Genomic DNA, 18,399 nt, shown 5'->3' on the forward strand with positions numbered 1-18,399 from the left:
TTAAAAAAAATATTTATTCATTAATTTGTAAGGCTTACCCCTCTTTGAATTAGACTAGGCAGGCCCTAGTCTTTCCCAGCCTTCATTAGTGATATTGGAACTTCTGTCACTAGAGCAGTGGTCTCCAAAGTGGGATGTGCGCAAGACGATCCATTGGGATGTGGGAAGAAAATATTAGAACTTCTATTTAGATGTATATTTATATAAATATACATATATTGAGGGTGCGTGCTCAAAAATTTTTTACTGATAGGGATGCGCAATCAAAAAGTTTGGATACCACTGCACTAGAGCATATGAAGCTTGTCTAGTTAAAAGGAATTTTAGGTTGCCTTATGAAAAACAGATGAATGGTCAATTTCAGGTATCAAGGGAACACCTAAAGTTAAAAACCCGTATAAGAAATGCGTTATTAAATCTGATCAGAATCAGATAGTGTTTAATGTGAATGGGAAGGTTTTTTTCCGACTTGGTTAAGTGGTGTACCACTGCACAGACTTCTTCATAGAATATTAAATACAAATACATTAATACAGAATTAGAGTTCTTATCCCAGTACAAAACTAAGAAATCCAAAATTATAATTCCAAGTTATACTTCCTATTTTTTCCTCCCACTGCAATCATGAAGATCACTGGTATATCTCTACCTGCCTATATTGAGATAGATGCCCATTAAACCATACTGTCTCATTCATATATATAATACGAATGAAGCACAACAAGACTGTGTGTGTGTATTGTCTCATATTATATATAAAATATGGGAAACTGTGACCTAATGGAATTCATTTTATCATTATCTCCCTTTGCATTCCAAGTATGCAGATTATATTAATTATTACCTGCTGAGCAAATCTAACATACTATTTGGTACTTGTAAATTATTTTTCACTGGAGAATCACAGAACACTTTACATGCATCATTTATTTAAGGCATTGCATGGATGGGAATTACTTGTTAAAATAATTTTGATGCTGTCATTGAGCCATGTTTGGCTTGCTGAATACACAGGTGTAACCATAGGACTCTATGGTCCTTCCTTTATCATTATGAAATGATAACAGAGAGCAAAACACACAAGTCCAATGATATTAATTCTCTTTAAATATAAAAGCTTTCAATTATATATAGCTGAGGTGCTGCGTTTTACCCTTCCAGTTCCTAAGCAACAGCTATTTTCAGATTGAGTGCGTCTGGTGTTGTCTACCTACTTCATGCTTCTGTGAGGTAATTTGTCAGTGAATGTTAGGCTTTCTTGATATCTCTCCCTATTCTGTTTGTCATGAAACTATAAGGAGACAAACGCTTAAAAAATGGAAAGGAGCATGGGCAAAACCAGTATCAACCTTACAGCTTGCAAAACTTCTGTGTCTCTGGGAGCTCTGCAGTTTACAGCAATGGAACAAAAAAATCAGAAATAAGATTTTTGCCATTGTTTTCACATTATTTAGAGGGAAAACCTCTAAAGCAAACTCAAAATCATGAGCCGGAAATCTTTGTACTTACTGAAGCGGAGATGGGAGTCCATTCCCGTTACTGATCAGGTACTGTGTTCTGTTGCATCTGTTGTGTATGTCCTATGGCAGTATCGCTGTTGATCTGTTAATCTTGTTGTAGCTGTATTGATATTTCATCCTAAATAGTTAATTTTAAGGTGTTTGTTGCCTGTAGTTTCCATAGTTAGCATATCTAGCAAAAATTATATACAGAACTGATTTAACAGGAACTTATGCTTACAAACGTAGAGATAAATTACAGTCTGATTATAGTTAATGCACAGTGTAGGACCACTTTAAGACACCAGCAAAAACCAACTGCATAATAAAGATGAATCTGTTACTTAAGATCTAACAAAAAGGCGTCTACTGGAAAGAGTGGAAGTATTATAAAGGGACCGATTCAGAAAGACAGTTGCAAGTGGGGTGCTTAGTGCATGTTTTGTAACATATATCCTGTATGCGTGTAGTCAGTGATTGTAATTAGACTTAGCACAATACCAAAAATGCAGCTTTGTTCAGTATCGTGTTTTTGGTACTTTATTTCAAGGATGTTTAAAGACAGTGCATGTGGCTTTTACTATGAAGACAATAATTTAATATAGAAAACCTGGGGTATATTCTTGAGCATATCCCCCACCTGAGATGGGACTGAATCTTGTGTGTCCTTACTTCCTGCTCCCCAAAACTTAATGATTTTGTAAGGTTCTGTGATGAAAAGATTTTAAACTAAATGTTTTTATAAATAAAGTTGGAAGCAGGAAGAAATATATTTTCTCCAGGTGTCTGTACTGACTTGTGATTATTTTAATGCTGATTGGGGAATGTATCTAGGACATCCCTCGGAATGGGAAACTTGAGCTTTGGGAAAATTTTCTGTTTTGGGAGCCCAAAATGGAATATAACTAAGAGAACTTTATAATACTCACCAATATCTACATTTCCCTGGTTTGGGGGCATTCTGTAGCTATCTCTTCATTTGAGAACTTTTTTTTGTGAACAGCAATTTGCATGCCACATTCTAGAAACCGATCAATTTAAAGGTCGGTGATCATCCAGCGGCCTCCTGCATAACAAATTAGTTTTACCTAATGATTTTGTCAAGAAGTCCATCATTTTTTCTCTTGTTTAAATTGTTTTATAGTTAGACCAGAAATAAGGAATTACACTGAATTTATCTAACTTCAACATCCAGCTATACCTTTTGAATGTTAGATGCATGAGCCTTCTATGAGAGAGATTTCCTCCCTTGGAAATAACTCTTGTTATACTTACCATTTGAGCTTCCTTATTAAGCTTGTTACTATTTGAATTGGCTCAAATATTAAGGCCTGAAGAAACATGGTTTCATGATGATGTAAAGTAATTGTGATTGTATTTGATTATTAATCCCTTTTCTTCTCCTTTATATTTTTCCATTGCTCACATTAATTAAACTTGACAATTACATTGCCTCATAATGTATCACAGTAGTAAGAGTCTAGAAAAAAGAGGAATTGTCATTTAAACTTTTTTTTCCTCACTGCCGTATCCAGGTGCCTCTGAAAAGGTAAAAGGAAATTTAAAAAACACTCCTATATTTTACATAGACTAGTGATTCTTGACCAGAGTGCCTTGAGATCATTTCAGAGGTGTGGCAGATTGGCACGTAATGTTAGCACTGTGTTTTTCTGCCGTGATGATTCACAAAACAAACCCAGAGAGTTCAAATAGGAATTCATAGTGATAAAAACATTCTGACCTTTGTGTTCTTTCTGGGTTCTCGGCAACAGAAAAATTGCTTTATTATTCTTTCTTAGTCAAAAAATGAGGGAAAACTAAAGTAACATTTTCCAACAGGTGCCTTGCATCTAAAAAGGGGTACCTTGAGTCTAGAAAGATTGAGAACTACTGATATAGATGCACCTTTTTACCCTGTCCCTTAGCACAGGTAGGTTAACTTGATTAGTTAAAAGGGAAGGTTTAATTGGGCATGCTGTGTTTCTGTGAAGACTTTCTTGAGGGAAAGCTAATAGAAGGAGTATTGCAGACCAAGTGAAGTTTGTGGTCATTCTGGGCTATGTGGTTTGCTTGAAGCTGCTGTGAATGTTCTCTCTCTCACATCCATGGACCTTCACCGTTTGTCAATAGTTTCTCATTCCACTGATACTTAATTGTTGTGCTGGGTTATGAACATAGAGGACAAGGCTATCTCTATAGTAGCTGACACCAGGTGCTAGTTAGTGTTATAATTAAAATTTAACAGTATTTCTGGCAAATGCATCTATGATGTAACCACACTGTGCTTGATGAGGTTATATCAGGGACACATTTGGCCTGTTATAGGCCACGACAGTATTATGAAATGAAGCTTTATGTCAGGAACTAAGTACTTACAGAGCCTTGTAGTTATTTCTGTACTATCAATAGCTTTGATCTCAATCAAGCAATTCAAAGAAAGTAACTTTATAAATTATATCACTAGACTAACAGCCTAATAAAAAGGCAAAATGGTGAAATATGAAACTATGAGGAAATGTGGTTTTGATTTGGTCCCACGTACGGTGGGAAAACGAATGCTAGGAAATGCAAAGCAATGTCTGACATTCAGTTCGTAACTTCCCCTGGATCTCTTAAAGTAGGGCTCTCCAACTTTGGCATGGCCACATGCTGCAAGGCAGTACACTCAGGATCCTCCATGGTCCCTAGTCTGCACCAGACTCCCAACTCTCCCTGGCTGCAATCATGGCACACTGCTCCTGGCTCTGTGCTTTGTAGATAGCACCAGCAGCAGCATGCCTCCCCTCTACAGGGCTTCCTCTGTCACATGGCCATGGGAAAGGCAACTGCAGGAGGCCACAGGCTGTATGTTGGACAGCCCTGTGTTTAAAGGATGTCCCTGAGCTAGCTGAGTCTCATCCCAGACTCCCTACATGAGCACATCTGCAATCCCTGCAGTCTGTGATTTTGAAAAAGGCATAAAAACATGATGAGCGGGCTAGGAAGGTGAGTGAAATGGAAAGCCAAGACTGGCTGCGACAAAGATGCCTTCTTTCTTCAAAGCACATACTTGACATTTTATTGCCAAGTTAATCTGTTAAGCCTTGTGGAGACTAGTGCCTACCATTCCAGAACTGAGGGTTAGTTTTGGTTTTCTTTTTCCTTTTTTCTGGATTAGAGCCTAGACTCAGATCATCACAGTTTCAGTTAATAAGCTTTCTACCTAATTACTCATTTTCAATTGGTGGGTGAATCTGATCATGCAGGTGTTTTGTATAAATTATTCTAAGTGAAGATGCTGCTGCTGATTTATCACATTTTATTCTCTATTCAAAAGTCTTGTGTTACATTCATAGCCTAAGCCTGCTTTCAAAGATATGTATACGTTGATTTCAGTGGGAAGTACCTAAATATATCTGAGGATGGATTTCTGGTTCACTTCTTTTCTTGTCTCTCCAAAAGATAATATAGTCCATAGGTCACTTTATATTCGGCAGTAATTTTTAAAAGATGAGTTAACCTCTGAAATTAGTTGGGAAAACTTCTGAATGTTGATTTTATTTAGTGTGTGCATTGAAGAACCAAGCTCCAAACCACTCAGCTCAGTTTTATTCAGGAAACAAGTGGAGGGAACCCAGGGTTTTTCTGCAGGTTAGATGTCTCACTTTCTTCTGGAAATGTAATTTGTATTCCATTAAAACAGAATCAGTAACAAGGAAGATGGACTATCCTAAATTTTCAGATCCTAAAATTATGTCATTGAGTGGCTATATAGTTAAAGCAGCATGGTAACTCCTCTGAGCTAAAGCCTGTGAGATGCCAAGAGTTTTCTGTAGAAGTTGGAGTATTCTACCTTCCTGCTGATTTGTGATTTAAGGCCAGGCCCTAAATCAATGCCAGAACCTTCCATTTGCAATACCTAGTTTTAATATCATGCAGAATCTTCACACTAGTCCAGGATGTAAGTTTTTATGGTATTGTCTATCATTGCTGGTTATGAATTTAAAAGCAGGAACTCTGGTTTACATGATGTTGTCAAAGCCAAATAAGCTAATAATTGATATAGATGTTTATACAATTATAAACCATTCAAAGTGATGGACTGTCGGGGCAAGTAAAGTAATCAATAACATTGCTTTAGCTAGAAAGTACTGCCTCCTCTACTGTTAAATCTCCAGCTAATAGTTTGATGGGCTTATGTAAATCCAGCAAGTGGTGCTCCTCTCCTATAGCAGTGATTTACTGTGCTGCTATTGCAAAGGAGCTGTAAACATAAGGCTCAGTTCCCTGTCCCTTACATCTGATCTAGCAGATAGAAGCAGTTCCCACAGTATGCACACCTATGCAATATATCAATGCTGAGCTTTAGAGGCAGCAAATAAGTATTTTTAAGATTGCAACTGTATCCTCTTTAGGTGCATCTGAAGCGGGGGGATAAAGCATGTCATTCATTGGTAATTGGCTCCAAATGCAAACCATTTAATGCACCGTTAGTTACACAGTTTGTTTATTTAGAAAATACTGCCTTATAAATAAGAAGTTGGAAAGCTGTACTTGCCTTAAGATATTAACTTAAGGGAAGATAGATGAGCCAGTGTGTGCAGAAAGGGAGTGGGAGTCAAAACTACTGGCTTCTGTTTCTTTAATATAGGCTTGAGCTATAGCCTTAAGCAGTTTGCTTTTACCTCTCCCTTGCTCCATGCCTTTTTACTCTCTTCGTAAGATGAAGATACTCTTATTGTTAGACTGTATTAATGTTAGTAAGATGCAATTCTGAGATTCTTGTTTGATAGGTACTATGGTAATATAATGACCTAATTCAGACCAAACTTTGTTCATTAAATAACATTGATTTAAAATTGATTTAATAACGATTGTAAGGAAAGGCAAGAGTTTCCTCTGCTCTTCTTTTTTTTTTTACACATCTATTTTTAATGCTTGATAATCTTGCTGAAATCAGTAGAAAGATTATCATTGTTTTCCATATGATTTGGCTCAAATGATTATTGAATGCTTAGCATGGAACAGGAAAAGAGGGCAAACAGGTTGCAGAGTTTGCAGAGTATAGCTTTACAACATACACTTCTTTTTCTTGAGATAATGTTGACGCTGGTCCTGAAATAACATTATCTCATAGACAGAAAAATAAGTACAACAAAATTCTAAACAAATGAATATAAAGGCTAAATCACAATAGAGAAGGGATTATAATTTTCCAGTAAATTGCCTGTGTTACACTCATCCAATAACAGGCAGTTTTTAAATTGTTCTTTATTCTGGGTCTTCATCGGATATTTACACTTCCATGGGTGAAAAAATAATCTGTGAAGACCTGCCTCTCTGATAGTGGTAACCTGCATGGCGTGCAGTATGTAAAATGATCAGGACACCTATAATCACAATAAACAATGCCTGCGTATTTGAGTGTGTGTGTGTGTGGGGGGGGGTTGTTGGTGGAAGGGGGGATTATATTATTCAAGCTCTGAACTCTCTGGTAGCTAAAATTGCTCAGTAGAGATGGATCATCTTGGTGCCATGCTAGTTTCTGTACTCCATAATTAACTAATAAACTGTTTTAGTAAAATATTTGATATACAGGCATTTGATATTCAGTAGCACATGGGAACTCTATATAATATTTCATCACTAAATAATATTTCATTTTAACCGCTTGATTTCATGTCTAACTGCATTGAGCATTTGTAAAAGCATGTTTCACTTCAGAGCACCCTAAAGATCTAATGGGTAGCTCCATTTCATGCAGGACTGCTCAGAGTACAGACCCTAACACTGAGAGAGTGGTGTGTTTTGGCTGTTCAATGGTGGACAAAACAGTTCATTTTAATACAAAGATGTGACTGGTTTTTAAAGTTCACTGTAAAGACTAGTGCTTAGAGAATTATGGGGGCATCCTATTTAAAGAGTATAGGCTCAGAATTTACTGATTATTACTTGAGCATCTGCATAAGTGACCTGATGTTCCAAAACTTGGGACACCCAGCAGCTGGTAAAACGGCCGTGTTTCACCGTATGCTGCAAGTCACAAAAATGTTGATTGCTGGTAGTGCTAGCTCAGAGTTTGAAGCAGTCATACTCTTAAATCTAGAAACCTTTTTTGACTATCCCCACCCGCACAGTGGTGACTTGCCACTGGAGGCCTGCCACACCTTAATAGAACAGGAATGGGGTAATGCAGATCAGAGATGATCCTGCCCTGGAATGGTATAACTATGAGCCACATAGCCTACCGACAGACATTAAAAAGCCTGAGCCTGGATTGATTCAATCTTTGCAGGTTAGTTTAATCTGGCTAGGCTGAACCAGTTTGCAACCATGCAGACTTCCATACTGAAGAAATGCAGGCACATGCCTGCAGTGGCTCAGGCTAGAAGCCGGTGGGTGCAAGAGCAGCCCTCCCTTTCTTTCCACAGTCCTGAGCTGAGAGGGGGTGTGGCCAGTCCCAGGCAAGTTGCTCTGATTAGGGAGGGGTTGCCCCCCTCTCCCCCCCCCCATTCCTGACCAGCTCAGCAGGGAGTTGTTAACAGAGCATTTAGCACCCCATCAAGAAAACAGAAGCCTCTCTCATTAGTTCAAGCTCTTCTTAAACAGCTTTTTCCAAGGAAGGAACAGAGGGATGTTACCAGCTGACCTGTTGATTAGCTCCAAAAAGCCCTAAGCAGACACTGTCCTGTCTGCCTTACACAGATACCTCTCAGCTTTAGCTAGCATACCACATGCTGGCTACAGTTTGTGCTGTGGGGGGGTGGGGGGAGGGAGTCCCTGCTTGAGCAAGGAGTGGTGAGGGGGTGGGACAGGGGGAAGCCAGGCAAATGCTGCCGTGCCTGCTGTCTCTGCTGTGGAGCAGATAGCCCTGCGCAAGGCTGCAAAGCATCTGGGATGCCAGAGGACTCTGATTTGACTTAAACCAGGAAGCAATCTGGGACAGACATTACATAAACTGGTTTGACCCAAATCAGTTAAGTCAGATACTATAGTCAACCAGGTTTATCTCAGACTGGTTTCAGCCATTTTCAAAGTGGTTTATGTGCACTGAACATCTGTTCTGTTATAGGTTTAAAACAGTTTCTGATCACTTAAACTAGCTTATGTGTAATGTCTGTCCCTAACCATAATGAGTGTTTAAAACCACTTTTTAAAGTGTTAATTTGCAGACAGTCCAAGGGTTAGAAGCTCTAGGAGCTGGCCAATATTACCATGCAAGAAGGTCCATAGTCAGAAAGGAAGAGGGAGACAAAGGAGAAGCATGTCAAAAAGAATCAGTAAGGAAGGAAGGGTGTACAGGACTAAGGGAGAGACAGAATAGGAGTGGCTGATTACTTTGTGACTTCAGTGTGAGACAGAGAAAGGTGGTTAGGAATTCCTTTCATGGAAATGTCTCTACATGACAAGCTAGGATAGTATTCCTCCACATTTTGGCTTCTGTTTTGAAGAGGTAGGGCTCATGAAACTAAAACAAAAATGTTGAATTCTTCATGTCAGTTAAATGTAGAGAAAGAGAATGTATTTCTGTTATGTTCTAAAGGTTTCTAGATGAATCCTTGTAGAACCATCATTACATGTCTGTAGTAGTCGGGTAGCTTTATCACACTTAAATTCTGAAGGGCTTTTTCTGGAAGTAAAAGGGAGCTGGTCATTTTAAATTTAACCAAGAGCCTGATTCTGCAGCTCTGCACTGGCAAAGCTCCCATTGGAGATATCAGTTTTACCCAAGCAATTACTGGGTGACTTAGCCTTAGTTAACAAAAAAACAGGAAGAAGGCAAATGGGGATTCATGGAGGTTTGACATGAACAGTACAGACCGGTTGAAACATTCATTACATTTGGTTTGGTGCGTTCAATGTTTTTAGAGGTGGGAGGCAATTTGGAACTGGTTCTGTTTTCTGAGCAGAAGTGCAACTACCGTATTTTTCGGACCATAAGACACACCCAGTTTTTATGGCAGGAGAGACTATGTGTGCCGGTGGCCGGCCATTTTTATTGCCGGCTCCCGGCCACCGGCACCGGCGCCGGCTTCCGGTGTAAACAAGCAGCGGATGTCCCGCTCGGGCTGCGCCGCCTCCGCGGGCAAGCTCCGCCCCGTCTCCCCGGGACACACACCTTCGGACCATAAGACGCAACCTCGTTTTCCCCCCACTTTTGGGGGGGAAAAAGTGCGTCTTATGGTCCAAAAAATACAGTAAGTCTCCATTGAGTAACATGAGTGTAAATTCATTAGGAAGGATTCATTAGGAAGGATGTGGAGAAGCTCAAGAGAGTCCAAAGGCCATGTGCATGATTAGAGGCCTAGAGACCAAGTCATATGAGGAGAGCTTAAAAGACTTGGAACTAGTCAGCCTGGAGAAGAGAAGACTCAGAGCAGACTTGGTGGCAGCCTATCTATAAGTATATCAAGGGCATACATCAGGGCCTGGGTGAGCATCTGTTCACCAAGGCCTGTCAGGGGAGGACAAGAAATAATGGGCACAAGCTGATTGAGGATTGCTTCAGGCTAGACATAAGGAAAAACTTCTTTACAAGTCGAGTGCCGAGGGTTTGGAACAGGCTCAGGGTACAGTCATATACCCTGACAATCTTCAAAAAACACTTTGATGCCCATCTTGCTGCAGTCATCTGATCCCAACTGTCTTTCCTGCCCAAGTGCAGGAGGGCTGGACCTGATGATCTGTAAGGTTCCTTCCAGCCCCTAACAGGAATACCCTGCAGCCCAGAATGTTCTTCTCCTTCCTATTTGTCACATGCACTTCTAGGCAATGCTCAAGAAACTCTGAACTCATTATGCGGCGTGTGACTTTGTTCAAGGCTTATTCTCTCAGAAAATAATTCCACTTTACAAATAGGGAAACTGACCTGTAGCCTTTACTACACGTTCTTCATCCATTTCACAACAACAGTTCCATTTGCTACATTGAAATAAGTAAGGGTCATATGACAGTCATGTCAGGGTAGAGGTCATCCAATTCTCTTTCATATTCCAATTTGCCTCCCTGTGTCCACCCTTAGGTATCTCAAAGCTGCAGTTATAAGCAAATTCCCAGTTACCTCCCAGATGAGGAAGGTTCAGTGCATGGAAAATATTCAGGGAATTAAATGATGACATCTACGAAGTCCTTACTGAGCATGTGCAAATTGAAAGGTATCACAGGCTTAAGTGGTCCAAATCAGAGTCTGTTTTCAGGGGAATGACAAAAGGCATAACTTTGAAACAAGGCAATCATTGAAAAATGGTAAGCCTTTGTTCCAGTCTGTAGTGAGATTCAAACATTTCCCAAAAAAAGTTGTTAGATTTTTTTTACATGAACAGCAATGTGTTTTTATATAACCTCATTCTGGAAATGACTGAACTATTTTAGCTGAAATTTTCCAAATTCAGGCACTTATGGCTAATCCTCGTATACTTGATAGAAAGTTGTTTACAAAAAGCCCCCTTGTTTACAGAATTACAGTGATCGGCCAAGATGTTCTTTCGACAGCCGTCAGGATGTTCCATGCCTGCTGCGTCAGTGCTCAGAATTCCAGACTGGAACAGGCTCATGAGATTTTTGAATAAGCCAGAGCTGGGGTAAATCCTGAAGTTGTATAAAATGAAAAAGAAAATTTCCTATTGGGTTGGATCTTCCAGATCAAAGGTTCATTGTTTAATAGGTCTGCATTGCTCAATTTCCAATTCCTAAACAACCTTAAGTGTTATAACAGTTCCTCCAGTCCTTATATGAAATCTGGAGATAATCATACCTGAATCTTGGGTATATGATTCTTGTCTTATGCAGAGCTTGAAAAATTCACTTGCTTGTACTGAGGGAGTGGTAATATCTCCAGACTGAGGGGTGGAGGCATCAGCCACCGAACCCTGTAAAATGTAAGCTTTTACTTAACCAAAACAAAAAGTTTTATGACTTGTAGTTGTGGTGATGCATTTTGTCTTCCTGAACCTGCAGAATGCTCTCAGTTTTCTGTGGCCATTCAGAAATTTACCAAGGTTCCCCAGTGCTATCTTTGAGATGGCCACATGAGGAGAAACAGAGATGAGCGTTAGATGTATTTGCTGGTAAAGGAGAGTTAGGAAACCTGGGGCAGGCATGACCAGGAAGCGTCTCCCCATGCTTCATGGCAGCAGATAGGCAGTTAGGAGAAAGATACAGTACAATAGATATTCTCTTAGCAACCCAGAAGCTTTAGGACAAGGGAGGGTATTAACAGTGCTTCCATTCCCCTTCCTAGCAAACCACCTCCTCTCATGCTCATTTCTGGAGGAGACAGAAGTCTGTTGAGGAGGAAGTGGATGCACAAAGTCTTTACTTCTGTAGTAACTGAAATGTGGAGCCTCATATGAATTGGGATCTAACCTGAGGATGAATGTTAAGATATGGGACTTCTACTCAGGGCCTATAGATAACACACAAGTTTAAATCCCTATAACTTTCTCCCATCTAGAATTTTTGCTCTAGAGATTTCTGAACGATCCTTCCTCCAAAAATTGTCTCTTACTTTCTCATCTAGGAGTTGACTAGTAAATATTCTAACCTTTACCTTAGAATAAGGCACTGAAGGAATGGAGATTCTCCCTCTCCCTCTCCCTCTGACATATATCCTTCAGATTATGCATATGGTGGTTACAGCTGACTTCAGTGCAACCTACATGTGTGGTGTATTACTATAATAGACTGTTCTTAATGTTTAGAAACTGTCAGTTATTACTTAAAATGTTCCTACTTCCCTCCACCTCACCCCAGCCCCCCTTTCTCCCCCAAAAAACCCAAAACTTTCAGTGTTCATCTCCATCTTGCTGCGGAAGAGAATTTTAAGCCTAAGAGTTGAGTGAGAAAATTTACTTTTCAACAACTTCTTTATTACATTTCAGAGAACAGAATGGAAGAGCTAGCCTGTTTAGGAAGCTGCTGTCTTTTTCCTCTCTTCTCTGACTCTGTAATGTGAGGATACTACGCATCCATCAGTATCAGGACCTCTGTGGAGCTAGCTTTCGTAGACACAAAGGGGTTTTGATTGCCTCCTTCAGTAAGACCAGGCCAGACGTTGTTTTTAGACAAAAAGGAAGCAATACAAACTTAATCTTAAAGGTTTCTTCCCCTTACAGTTCCTATTTCCTGTTTCATAGAATAACACTGCTCATTCATGCTTGAACTGTTACTGATACACTGTATTTATACAAGAGCCTCTCTGCAGTCATATCTTAAGTTTTTTGCAAGAGAGCAAATAGAGAACAGAAAGAAATCCAAATTAAAACCGGCACCAAAATTAGTGTAGAATGATAGTAATGAACATGGCCTGCCCAAGAAAGGTTTTTAAGGGGTAGTCTTTGTAGTCTTTCTAATACTCTGGAGGATGTCATCCTAGTTTGGGGACTACAGAAAAAAGATAAAATGGCATCCTTGTTTTTCCTGTATATTCTAGAGTGTCTTGTTCCCATCCCCTCCACCATTGGGGCTTCCCTGCAGAAGCAAGGCTCAGAAAGCTTTGTGGTATCTGAAGCAGTGGGATGTCTGATTGGCATATGGATTCTTAGGATACTCATGGACCCAGGGATGATCTATTTTTGTTGCTTCAGACATTTTAAACAAATGTACTTCAAGCATTTTATTCTGGAATTATTTCTGTAGAAGATTTGGAGGTCTAAAGTCCAAGAATTTTTCTCAAGTCCTCACTATGGGAGCAGAAACTAATCCAGGATATTTTAATATGGCACATACATTTCTGCTGCTGTCAGAGAGTTAGGATTCTGCAAGGGTATTAGGATAATGTTGGTAGCAGGTAACTTGCAGGAAATGAGCTGATGGGTCTCAGTACATTTTTTCCTGGATTCCTTATTCTGTAACAGAAACCACTGTCCAACTTGGTACTGACTAATATCTTCCTTAGCAGCCTCAGCAAGAGCAAATATTGAATAGACATAGAGTTTGCGTTGTCATTTCACATCTGGGGCCAGGTCTCTTAAGATGCACCATGTAAGACTGTTTGATGGAAGAGTGTGGATGAACTCTTGTTTGTCATTGTCTGCATCTTGTCTGTCATGGAGTTTTGAAAAGCAGCTGCTTCAAGAAACAACAGTTTACATCTAGTGAGAAACTGTTTTCCTTTGTGATAGTTGCCTGTTATTTCTGTTTTATTAGACATTGATCTTCATGAATCTCCCTCACTGCCGTGTATCTGGTACTGTTTACCTCTTTGGGCTAAATCAAAACAGTACTGTTTTGACTGGTGACTTGGTGTCCCTACATCTACCACCTTATGTTTCCTTTTACTATGAAATGTGGTCTTTATTACCCTGGAATAGTTGGAGATATGCTGCTACTTTCTCTCCACACTCCCACTCTATCCACGCACATTCTGTTACCTCAGCTTGCTCACCGAGTCGGCCCCTCTGGTTTAAATGTAAACACATAAAATAAATTCTACCGTTCCTACATGTTGATAAAGACTATTATGAAAATGGTCTCTTCCAATCCCAGGCATTAAAAGTTTACCACTTTTAATATTTAAGTTTATCCTAACGGTGCACATAGGATATAGGTTGTAGCCATGTTGGTCTAAAGGCAAAAGCAGTCAGAACTCTTGTGGTAGAGGTAATATCTTTTATTAAACCAACTAAATAGTTGCAGGAAAAAAATCTTCATTTGCAAGCTTTAGGCCCAAAAGCTTGCAAATAAGGATTTTTTATTTTGCATCTATCTATAAGAATACCACCTCTACCACAGGAGCTCTGAATGTTGCATATAGGCCTTTTGGAGTCATTTTGTTTTCAGCTGTGTGCATGTTTCTTTTTTTAACTCTTTAGCTTGACACACTGTTACTGGTATTCTTCCAGTTTTTACCTTGGGGAGGCTGGTATGGCCTCCTTCCAGTTCAGCTGTAGTTTCTGTCCTGTCCTTTATTAGTTATAAAGATAACGCTGTAGGGCTAACATCCCCAGCAGATGTTTGCATTTGACCTGAGTGCACTTCGGCACCTGTCAACTTTTCCCTCAGTTTCACATGTGAATGTTCCCATGTGCATGCACATGTGCGCGAATGTGTCCTCTTCCCCCACAAACTGTTATTTTTACATTAGCTCTCCACTTATAGTATGGAGCCCATATTCTTTGCATTGATGACTTGGTATGCTCTCAGCCCTTTCTCCTCTGACTTTTCTTCTGCTGATAGGGTGTTTACTTTTTTTGTATGCTCTGCGTTCTTTCACCATTTGCTCTTTTGCTCCCTATTTCCATTACAAGGTCAGTCCTAATACCCACTTCCTCCCCTCTGCTTTTGTACTGCAGAGAGCTACTAGCAGATGTTCTGTGACTACGCTGACTTCATTAGTTACAAATATGTTTTCTTCCCCTTTGATACTGCCACCTTTCTTATCATGTACAGGCAATCCCCTGCTTAACGCTGTTTCACTTAGCACTATTTCACTATAACGCTCATTTGAAATTGATATTTGATTTCACTTAGCACTCAGCGAGTTTCATTATAATACTATCAGTCACCATCTTGGGTCATTAAAAACAATGGCAGTCACCCTCTTGGGTCATCAAATACTTTCGGTTTCGCTTAACTCTCGGTTTTTCAGGAACCAGTTAAGAGCACTAAGCGGGGCTTGCCTGTAACTCTATTTTTCCAGCTTAATTAAATACCATGCTTACAATCCCAACCATCTTTTCACAACCTGTGACTCATTCCTCCAGGCTTCTCTACCACTGCTGCCTCCTTTCTCTGCATAGTGTCTCACTGATAACTTCGAAGAGAAAAGTGACAGAATATGACATGATTTCCATATACTTCTTGGCTTGTATCCTGTGACTGTCATTTTTGCAGATGTGGAAGATTTTTATCTTCCCTCTTTCTTTGCCACCTCATAGTTCTAGTAATACAAGCAGAGGAAGAGAGAAGATGAACTTTATATGCCTACCTTACTCTCCTTTTAATGTCTTCCTCTCCTCTTTCTCTTCCATCTTCTGACACAAGCATGCCTTAGTTGTTCCTGCCTTCAAAGAACCCACACCTGATTGTACTTGCTTCCCCAGCTAATCTCCCATTTCCCCAGCTAATTTCTCGTCTCTCTTTCGTCTTTACTCTCTAGCTCATTGAATGTGCTGTTTATAGTTGCTGTTTGGAAGTTCTCTCTTTCAGTCCTGTTTCCAGTCTGTGTTCCCATCCCTTCCATTTTACAGAAATCTTTCTTGCCAGAGCCCTCTGACTTCTGAGCCGAAGCTCAAAACCAGAACTCTTTTTTCCATCATATTGGCCCTATTTTTGACACCACTGACCATGATACCTGGTTTTGAAATTGTTCTTTCTCTTGGCTGCCATGTCTTTGTACTCTTCTAAGCCATGTCTTTCCACAGGGACCACTTTTAGTATATCCATGGAAGGATTCTTCTCATTCCCCTTTCCATCTTTCTATGGGGATTCCACAAGGTTTGTCTTTAGTCATTTGCTCTTTTCCCACTGCATGCTGTCAGTGTATAATATTATCTACAGATAAAATAATAATTCAGCTCCCATGCTAACTACTCACCCATTTAATTCTCTGCTTCAGACTTATACTATTGTATAAACTAAAATATCAGCTTGCCTCTTGCATCTCTTTTTATGTGTATGCCCAGCAGCTCAATTTCAAGATGGCCTCAGAAAGATCTTAATCTTACACCCAAACCCTCAATCCTTCTTTTCTTAATTACTGTGGGGTACTACTGATATCATGTCTGTAACCTGGGCATTGTCTATGACTCTGACTTGCGCTCAGATGCTTGCACTCAAGCTATGTCTTCAGCCAGGAGTGGTGAATCAGCACCCTATGTTTCACAAGTGGTGCAGGTAGCTGCTGTATGTGACATGCGAGTCTCAGGCACTCAGTAAAGAGAGAGACAATGGAATGAAGGCAGGAAGTGGAGAAACAAGAGGACTGTCAGAGCCAAGTTAACTCTTTACTGGCCCTGCAGCCACAGCCAAATTCGGGGCTTTGGCTCTTCACTTCCCATATAAAACTGGCAGCTGCAGAGCCAGGGAATGTTTTTAACCTGGCTCTTTGGTCATGGCATTTCCTCTTGCAGCAGTTTCCTTCCTCTGCTACACTCTGGGTCTCTGGTAGCCCAGGTCTCAAACTCTTATTAGATGTGCCTCTGGGGGTTAGAGATCAGAGCAGCCCTCTGAGAAATCAGGGCTTAACTTGTAGAACACCTGGCCAAATGGTTGGCCTCCACTGTCTTAATCTGCCAGGCTGTGGCCTTGAACCCAGGGCTTTCATTTGGTCTTGCTGAGGACCAGGAGAACACTGGAGCAAATGGACATGGCTAGAGCTCTCCATCTGGGCCTAGACATGTGCCCACTCCTGCCTCTGGAATAGCCAGCTAGGGTCAAGTGACCCTGAAAGGGAAGAGTCTGATTGTGCTTTTCCTGACTCTGGCAGATTCTCTGGACAGGATGCCTGACCTGGCTAGGCTCCTGACCTTGACGTCTGTGTGACCCTTGGGATACCTGACCCAGTTCTGGTTTGACCTCCTAAATAGTTGAACTGGCTAGCCTCCTGACCTTGTGCTCTGCCTGACCCTCTGGATCCCCAGCACAGTGTCCGAGACAGGTTTCCTGCCTTCTGACTTCCTGGCTTCTCCTGACCCTGAAGTAATCCCCAGACCTGGCTGCCCATGACCTAGCATGACAGTCTTTCTGTTCAGCATCCTTTAGATGCAGTCTGTTGTATCCAACCACCAAGAGAAAATTCATCCAGGTTCTCATCACCTTGTGTCTCATTATTGCAACATCTTTTTTGCTCTAGCAAAATCCAGACTCATCCATTCATATCAATTAATTCAACTATAGCTTTCCTCATTTGCATTTTCTTTTTAGTCTTCTGCTGGCCCTTAGTTTTTATTCCATCCTACATGAGCTGTTTCTCTTCAAGATCTTTCATGGCCTGTTCCCATCTTGCCTAGCATTTCTTCAATTTCAAATTGTTTCATAGTTTCATAGTTGGTAGGGTTAGAAGGGACCTGAGCAGATCATCAAGTCTGACCCCCTGCCATGGCAGGAAAAAGTACTGGGGTCAAACGACTCCAGCTAGGTGATCATCTAGCCTCCTTTTGAAGACCCCCATGGTAGGAGCCAGCACCACTCCCCTTGGAAGTTGGTTCCAGATCCTAGCTGCCCTGAAAGTGAGGTAGTGCCTCCTGATGTCTAGTCTGAATCTACCCTCTGCCAGCTTGTGACCATTATTTTTAGTCACTCCTGGTAGTGCTCGGGGGAGCAGGGACTCCCCCAATGCCTGCTGGTCCCCTCTGACTAGTTTGTAAATGGCCACTAGATCCCCCCTTAGTCTTCTCTCATGGAGGCTGAACAGGTTCAGGTCCCATATTGAAATGTTGATATTTGTATTTGCTTACACAGAGATGGCAAACTCTATTGCTTGGTTTTTCATTTTCAAATAAGCATCTTCATGCCTTCCTCCCAGGTTGCCTTTTCCCTAGTGCATCCATATAAGCATCCAGAAAGCCATTTCATTTGGCATTTTATTCCTCCTTAGAATTTGATGTAACTTGTTTCCCCAAAAACCTGAAGTTGTACCATAGTTTAACTAATGGCGTTATCTGTTATGCTACTGATATTGTCTTATTGCTTCTTGTTTTCCTAATGCGTTTGTATGCATTAGGTGCTTTGCATCTTAGACTGAAAGCTTTTTGGGACAGGAATACTTTTTTATATACATATAGCATCTGGGTTTGGTTCCGTAACTATTGGTTCTATGTACTTGGACAATACAATAATAATAAGAAAAAATATTTCTTCTGATGTAAATGCCCTCTTCCTGGTACCAAGTCACCAAGTAGTTCTCAAGATCCCTTCACAGGTTGGATCGGTATCAGTACTTTTAGTAGCATAATCCATTATCACCAGCACTTGTCTGCAT

The 18,399-nt window shown here is 40.5% G+C and overlaps 1 protein-coding gene across 1 annotated transcript in view; it reads left to right on the plus strand.

Annotated features, from left to right (window-relative positions):
* PDE3A (phosphodiesterase 3A) overlaps positions 1-18,399 on the plus strand; it is a 399,551-nt gene that overhangs the window by 259,125 nt on the left and 122,027 nt on the right. The window lies entirely within an intron of this gene.

This window comes from Crocodylus siamensis, chromosome 4 (assembly GCF_052110815.1).
Source record: "Crocodylus siamensis isolate JL-2025a chromosome 4, ASM5211081v1, whole genome shotgun sequence".
Lineage (NCBI taxonomy): Eukaryota > Metazoa > Chordata > Crocodylia > Crocodylidae > Crocodylus > Crocodylus siamensis.